Source organism: Macrobrachium nipponense, chromosome 22 (assembly GCF_015104395.2).
Source record: "Macrobrachium nipponense isolate FS-2020 chromosome 22, ASM1510439v2, whole genome shotgun sequence".
NCBI classification, from domain to species: Eukaryota; Metazoa; Arthropoda; class Malacostraca; order Decapoda; family Palaemonidae; genus Macrobrachium; species Macrobrachium nipponense.
In genome coordinates, this window is record NC_087213.1 from 9,563,571 (window position 1) to 9,572,102 (window position 8,532).

Consider the following 8,532-nt stretch of genomic DNA (forward strand, 5'->3'; position numbering starts at 1 on the left):
ATGAACACTATATTTCTTTGGAAGCTTGAATTCCATGTCAGTTGTTCCTGCAGGGGTCTTTTTCAATATGAATAGGGTTCATCCTCTGAATAATAATAATAATAATAATAATAATAATAATAATAATAATAATAATAATAATAATAATAATAATAATAATAATAATGACAGAGAGCCATCTCAAAATCTGCCTTTATCCCGACTTTTTTTTTAAAGATATATGAAAAGTCTTTTTTCATATATCTTTAAAGATGAGGGTTGCTTCGTCAGCACTTTTTTTTTTTTATTGATATCGACTCGCAGCTTTTCATGTTCATTCTACAAAATGTAATGTTCTGCGTTTGTGCTTGCATCAGGTCTCTGTAGGCTATATTTGGGCTTTCCAGTATGAAATTGCAGTACAACACACGGCTCTCTCTCTCTCTCTCTCTCTCTCTCTCTCTCTCTCTCTCTCTCTCTCTCTATATATATATATATATATATATAAATATACATATATATGTATTATATATATGCGTGTATATATATATATATATGTGTGTATATATTTATACATACATATATTTATGTGTATATATATAATATGTATATATATATATATATATATATATATATATATATATATATATATATATATATATATATATATATATATATTATCGCGCTTAAGGAATCTTTAATTGTAAAATCGTAAGTTGAGAGTACAAAATGAGAGAGAGAGAGGAGAGAGAGAGAAGATGCAAGCATACAAGCCTCTCTCCCTAAAAGAAACTAATTGCATTATCATGAAGGATGGCAAATGGGCGATGCGTTCGTTCTGTCATCAAATCGTTTCATGCGTTGCAAATATATGCAGATCGTGCAGGTTGCAAGAAAGATCCTTTTAGTGCCAAGGCGGTATCGCTGCCCTGAATTGATGCCTTTCGATATATGCCGTTTCACGAGAAAAGTGCGTGGGCGTGAATATCAAGAGCAGCAAGAGAGAGGCGGGGAAAGGCTTTCACTGAGAGAGAGAGAGAGAGAGAGAGGAGGAGAGAGAGAGAGAGAGATTGCTTTTAAAATCGGATTCGCATCTGATAAACGTGGAAAAGTGATGGCGACATGGATAGCTTGATAAAATCCGATACGAGAGAGAGAGAGAGAGAGAGACCTTACAAGAACTGAATCTCATTCGCTAAAGGAAAAAACAAAACGGGTGATGCTCTTTAAGAATTGGATCGCAACTAATACACGAGAGAGAGAGAGAGAGAGAGAGAGAGAGAGAGAGAGAGAGAGAGAGAGAGAGATGTGCCCTTTAAGAACTGGATCAGAAATGATATGCAGACGAGATGAAAGCGCCTTGCATGAAGAGGTGACGTGTTGAATTGATCGATCTATTTTCGACCGTTTATTCAGAATCAGGCGTTTAGTAAACAGATGAGATGAGACATAAGTGTCTATCCATTTAGCCCCCACCATTCCAGGTGACAATCAACTCAGTGGTCTGCTAAAACTATTTTAATAACAATTATAATGATCGGTCCATGACCCTCGCCCTGGAACTTCTCTGCTCCTGGGGTCCTTCGTTCCTCACACCATTGGACTGTGGAACAATCTCCCTGGGAATGTTGCGTAAATGGAACCTCTAAAGTTGAAGCAAAAAATGCAATGCATAATTACCCTAAAAAATTTTCTAGTATGTTATATACATTTTTGTTTATTCACGTATTTCTTGAATTATTTTTTCTTTTGTGACAACTGATCTCACCTTTCTGTATTTCCTGTTACCTTCTGCTATTCTTTGGAAGTTTGAATTTCGTGTCATTGGCCTTTGTAAAGTGGCTTGTTCCATATGAATAGGGTCTATGTTCTAAATAATAATAATAATATAATAATAATAATAATAATAATAATAATAATAATAATAATAATAATAATGTCTCAAACGCTTGGTCATAATAAAGAAGTTTGCGTCGAGTTTGTGTGAAAGACTTACAGAAACAGCTGACTTATGTTATTTCCATACTAAATCATATATATATAGATAATTCATATATATATATATATATATATATAATATATATATATATATATGTCAATGTTGAATGTCTTTTTCTAAAATGAATGAAGATAATTGTAGTTAATTTGGGGCAGCTGTGGGACAGGTCAACAGGTAGTTTAGCGACATCAAATTAAAGTATAAGTTTTTAATAGTGGTTGATGAACCAAATTCTTTCCAAATGACGTTATTACAGAAAAATCTTTAAGAAAAATGGATTAAAAGTGGGTTCTGTGATAGTAGATTTCTCTCTCTCTCTCTCTCTCTCTCTCTCTCTCTCTCTCGTTTTCACCGCTATACAAAAATCTTTACGAAAAATGGATATAAGACTGGACGTGTGATAGATCTCTCTCTCTCTCTCTCTCTCTCTCTGGTGATTCCTAAAGCTTTAACTTCAGTATGCTGGCCTTTGTGTCTTTCTCTTCATGGCTTATGTAGACATTTTTCTTGATTGCCCTCTCTCTTTCTTTCTCGCCTGTCGTTCGCCCAGCATATCCGCTAATGCCAGCTCTTCGTCACTTGAACACGTTTGCTTTTGAAAGCAAATGGCCGTTGTAATGGTCTCTGGGTGTAGTTGATAGGTTGGGGATGGGAAATTGAAGAGTTGGACAACAAATAACTCCATTTCTCCTCCTGTGAATAAATACTTCTTGTAACGCCAAATATTATTTATTTGTCTAGGTTGTTTATCTATTTTTTATATGACGATCAGATATACAGTCTTGGGCCTTTGTACATAAATGTTAGACGTAGCTTTATGAAAAAATGTTCAGCGGAAAACTATTTAATGAGCAGGATGAACGTGTAATGCAGTAGAAAAGTAAGGTTACATATATTTCCGTATGTAAAATATTCAGTTTTGTTTATAAACTGGTTAGGGTTAGTATAATGATTTGTCTTGGTTGTGTTAGCTTAACATGAGATTTGGTAGCATAAGGGCTTTATTAACTTCTGATACATATGATTGGTATTCTTGTAGCAGTTTCTGATTCATTTTCATTTAAAAAGTTAACTGATGAATACAAGGCATATTCACATATAAATCGAATGTTGACAAATTCTACGAGCTAAAAAAAACATTTAGACGGAAGGAATATGAATAGCAAAAATATATGAACAAGAATAAGATTAAGTGTCAGTGACAGCCTAATTTAAGGATGGTGACTGAAAAGTAAACAAATAAAAATTTTATATTATATATAATATATATATATATATATATATATATATATAATATATATATATATATATGTATACATATACATATATGTATATACATTTATATTTCTATACGTAATACACACACACACACACACACATATATATATATATATATATATAATTGTGTGTGTGTTTGCGAAAGCGCGTGCGCGCCAGTCAGTGCAACCCAGTTCGAAGTCAAAAGCGGAAAAAGGAAGGGAAAGATGAAATGATAGATTCGACGTAACAGTTTCGTCTCCAACGGACTTCTTCGCTTTTGAAAAGTTCTGTTGGGAGACGAACCTGTCAGGAGAAATTTTCATTTTGACTCTCATTTTTTTCGATGTTTATATTTCCAGGTGGATTGCACTGACAATACTTGTATATAAATATTATATATATATATATATATATATATATATATATATATTATATATATATATATATATATACCGACAAACACACACACTATATATATATATATATATATATATATATAATATATATATATATATATATACACAGAGAGAGAGAGAGAGAGAGCAGGTCAGTAAATAGACATATAAAACCTCCAGGGGATGTCCATGATGCAAGGAGTAAGAAATTACAAGTTTTATTCCAAGAAACGTTTCGCACACGAATTCTCTGTGCATCATCAGTCTGTGATGAAAGAACAAAAAGACACATTTATAAATAGTTGCCAAGATGAAGAGTATTTCAGTGCTCTTCATCTTGGCAACTATTTCACATGGAAATTACTTTTTTGTTAAATTTCTTCAAAACTAATTCGTTTCCACTCGAAATTGTTCAAAAAAACATTAATAAAAGACTTTCGAAATTCTTACAGCCACCAATACCTAACTTTAATGTCCCTAAAAGACTATTTTTCGTCACATTCCTTTATTTATCTGACTTGAAATTTACATCAATCCTCACACGAATCATTGAACATGAGATACCATGCCTTAAAGTTAAGCTCATATCTAGCAATCCCTGCACAATTGATTCCTTTTTTAACTATAAAGATCGCCTACAGCCTTTTATGCGATCCAAAGTTATATATAAATTTACATGCCCTGGATGTCCGGGCTCTTACGTCGGATCAACTCAAAGGCTGTTAAGGGTCAGATGTTGCAGTCGCTTAGGATTCAGCTTTCGCATTGGTCAGAGATTAAAACAACCTGAATTTTCCAACATCAGAAATCATGCCGTTCATTGCAAAATCGGAGTACAAAAAGAACCTTTTTCCACAATAAACCATGTCAAACATCCTGACCATTTAACTACCCTTGAGTCTTTATATATGAAGAGGCTTGTTCCCTCCCTTAACAGTATTACTTCCTCAGCACTCTTTACCTGGCATAGTTGAAGTCGTTACTTGTCTTAGTTCATTCCATCTTCTCTCCCCACAATGGACGGTTGGTGTCTAAGCAGTCTCTTTTAACCTGTTTTTTACTTTGTTCTTTTATGTAATTTTAAGACTACTTTTAATATATGTGAATTCCTGTTTATGCACTTTTATTGAATGTTATTTATGAATGTGTCTTTTTATTCTTTCACAGACTGATGATGCACAGAGAATTCATGTGCGAAACGTTTCTTGGAATAAAACTTGTCACTTTTACTCCTTGAATCATGGATATCCCCTGAAGGTTTTATGTGAATTTACTGACCTGCTCTCTCTCCTCTCTTCTCTCTCTCTCTCTCTCTCTCTCTCTCTCTCTATCTCTCTTCTCTCCCTCTCTCTCTCTCTCTCTCTCTCTCTATATATATATATCTATATATATATATATATATATACATATATATATATATAATATATATATAGATATAATCTTTTTCACATCACCGTGATTTATATACATAAAATCTACAAATGTCCTTCAATTTCCATTTCGTTCTACCTCGGAATTGAAATATAGTATTTTTCATATATGTTAACCGAAGGGGAATTTGTTAGTTGATAATAATTTCGTCCTCTCGTGGATTCGAACCAGCGCACAGAGAAGAAATCAGAACTTCCTGAATTCCTGATTTCTCCTCTGTGCGCTGGTTCGAGTCCACGAAAGGACGAAATTATTGTCAACTAAAAAAATTCCCTTCAGTTAACATATATGAAAATACTATATTAATTCAGAGGTAGAGCGAAATGGAAATTGAAGGACATTTGTAGCTTAATACATTATCTATGATTGCTTGGCAGTTTTCAAAAAGTACTAGATATAATTTGTTGGTGGATCTGGTAAATTGCAATATTCATATACGAAGATAAAACACTATGATATGACCTACATTTGAACCGCCAGATAATTCTTAAAAAAAAAAAAAAAGAAAAACAAAATATATATATATATATATATATATATATATATATATATATATATATATATATATACTATATATATATATATATATATATATATATATATTTAGGAATGGTTTTGGCAGGTCAAATTTAGGTCATATTAGAGTGTATTATCTTCGTATATGAATATTGTAATGTAGCCCATTTCTATGTCGAATCATATTTGAATATTACAATTTAACACATTTCCATCATGAAATTATATCTACTTGTTGAAAACTGCCGAGCAATTATCGATAATACATAAATGCAAAGTGGGACTCATATTGATAAGGTCAAATACGACTATTATGCGCAATTTATAATATCAGCGTCATCGTGTTGTTCGAAAAGAGAGAGAGAAAAAAAATACTTAATGATTCACATGAGATTAATGCTCCATTTTTTCCAGCATTAAACGTTTCCGCATTAGGCGTAATTATGTGAATATCACCCGTTTTTTTTAATAGCCTTCCATTAAAATAGCGCGTTCTACTTAAAACGTTAACAACTGATATCATTTGGCACAGGAGTTCTATGTTATTTAGATAATTGCTGTCTGGGTGTAATTCATTTGAGGCTCTTACATTACATTCACGGCCAGCAACATGATGCAGGAAACAGCAACATAATGCTGGTTAATGAGTAAAAGTTGTGGATGTGCAATTGGAGATTTTTTTTTTTCTTTATCGCCCATGCAATTTAGAACATACATTTTTTGTTGCTTTCTATGTTATGATAATGAAAGAGCTGTCATTTATATTTTCTCTTGCTTTTTTATGGAATTGCATTTTATGATATCCATTTTTATAAAAATTTTTCCATAGCATTTATATTATGTTTTGCATCAGTGGCGTGATCGGTATGGTCTTGGCTTTCCACCTCTGTGGTCGCGAGTTCGATTCTCGGGCATGCCATTTGGGGTGAGATGTGTGTATTTCTGGTGATAGAAGTTCGCTCTCGTTGTGGTTCGTAAGTCACGTAAAGCCCATGGTCCCGTTGCTGAATAACCGCTGGTTCCATGCAACATAAAAACACCATACAAACAAACATAACAAACAAACTTAGACTTCTTGTATATTAATGCACCGTCATTTGTCTTGAGGATTCGTAATTCCCGTCTCCTTTACCATCGTACCTGTTATTAGCTTCGCTCTAAACACAGTTATCGTTAGACAGTCAAGTTTCAACCGTTGTAAATGTTATGTTTAATTTTTGTACTGCCATCAGAATAATAAGCATATGTAGTAACGTGTTATTAGCGAAAGCTTGACAATTCATATGATCATCGTCACCATATCACTGCGTATTATACACTACTATGGATGTTATCAAATACGAAATTCATATGTTAATTCTGAAGCAACAGTCTATACAAAGAGAACTGAAAACTGAATAGTTTGGAGAGAGTAAGAAATGTTGTGTCTATTAGCCTAAGAGAATGAATAAACGTTCCATCTAATTTTTTCCTGCACCAAATGCATGGGTCCCTCAAGGAATATTTCACATTACACTTAAAATCTATCCAAATTGCATATTCAAGAAATGCACAATAAGAGTGAGTACCTTTATAACCAAGCTGAAAAAAACATTAGGCACTATCAGAAAGAATCTTAATAAAAACAGGAATAACATATGTCTCCAGTTTGCTGTAGCTCACAATAATAAAAAATTTGCTATTATTATTATTATTATTATTATTATTATTATTATTATTATTATTATTATTATTATTATTATTATTATTATTATTGTATGCTGGAAGTAAACCCTCTTTTAAACATGTTTTATTAAAAGTGATTGCTGCCTCAGCTGCATTAATTTTACAAAGGTTCTTCTCTCTTTTTCTAATTATTGTTTTCTCATTGTTGCTTAAACTGGGGAGCAACGCACCGAAGGTTGACATATTATTATTATTATTTATTTACTTATTTTTTTTATCAGTCCTCCAATGCGACTGGGTGGTATTTTAGTGTGGGGTTCCGGGTTGCATCCTGCCTCCTTAGGAGTCCATCACTCTCCTTACTATGTGCGCCGTTTCCAGGATCACACTCTTCTGCATGAGTCCTGGAGCTATTTCGGCCTCTAGTTTTTCCAGATTCCTTTTCAGGGCTCTTGGGATCGTGCCTAGTGTTCCTAAGATTATGGGTACAATTTCCACTGGCATATCCCATATCCTTCTTATTTCTATTTTCAGGTCTTGATAATTATCCATTTTTTCCCTTTCTTCCCCTTCAACTCTGGTGTCCCATGGTATTGCGACATCAATGAATGATACTTTCTTCATGATTTTGTCAATCAACGTCACGTCTGGTCTATTTGCACGTATCACCCTATCTGTTCTGATACCATAGTCCCAGAGGATCTTTGCCTGATCGTTTTCTATCACTCCTCCAGGTTGGTGCTCGTACCACTTATTACTGCAAGGTAGCTGGTGTTTCTTGCACAGGCTCCAGTGGAGGGCTTTTGCCACTGAATTATGCCTCTTTTTGTACTGGTTCTGTGCAAGTGCCGGACATTCGGTTGCTATGTGGTTTATGGTCTCATTTTTCGTATTGCACTTCCTACATATGGGAGAGATGTTATTTCATCTATCGTTCTTTGGATATATCTGGTTCTTAGGGCCTGATCTTGTATCGCTGTTTTAATTCCTTCAGTTTCCTTCTTGAGCTCTCCCACCTGTAACCATTGCCATGTGTCATCGCTGGCCAGTTCTTTAGTCTGGCTCATGTATTGTCCGTGCTTTGGTTTGTTGTGCCATTCCTCTGTTCTATTTGTCATTCTCCTGTCTCTGTATATTTGTGGGTCTTCGTCTACTTTTATCAGTCCTTCTTCCCATGCACTCTTGAGCCACTCGTCTTCACTGGTTTTCAGATATTGCCCCAGTGCTCTGTTCTCGATGTTGACGCAGTCCTCTATGCTTAGTAGTCCTCTCCATCCTTCCTTTCGT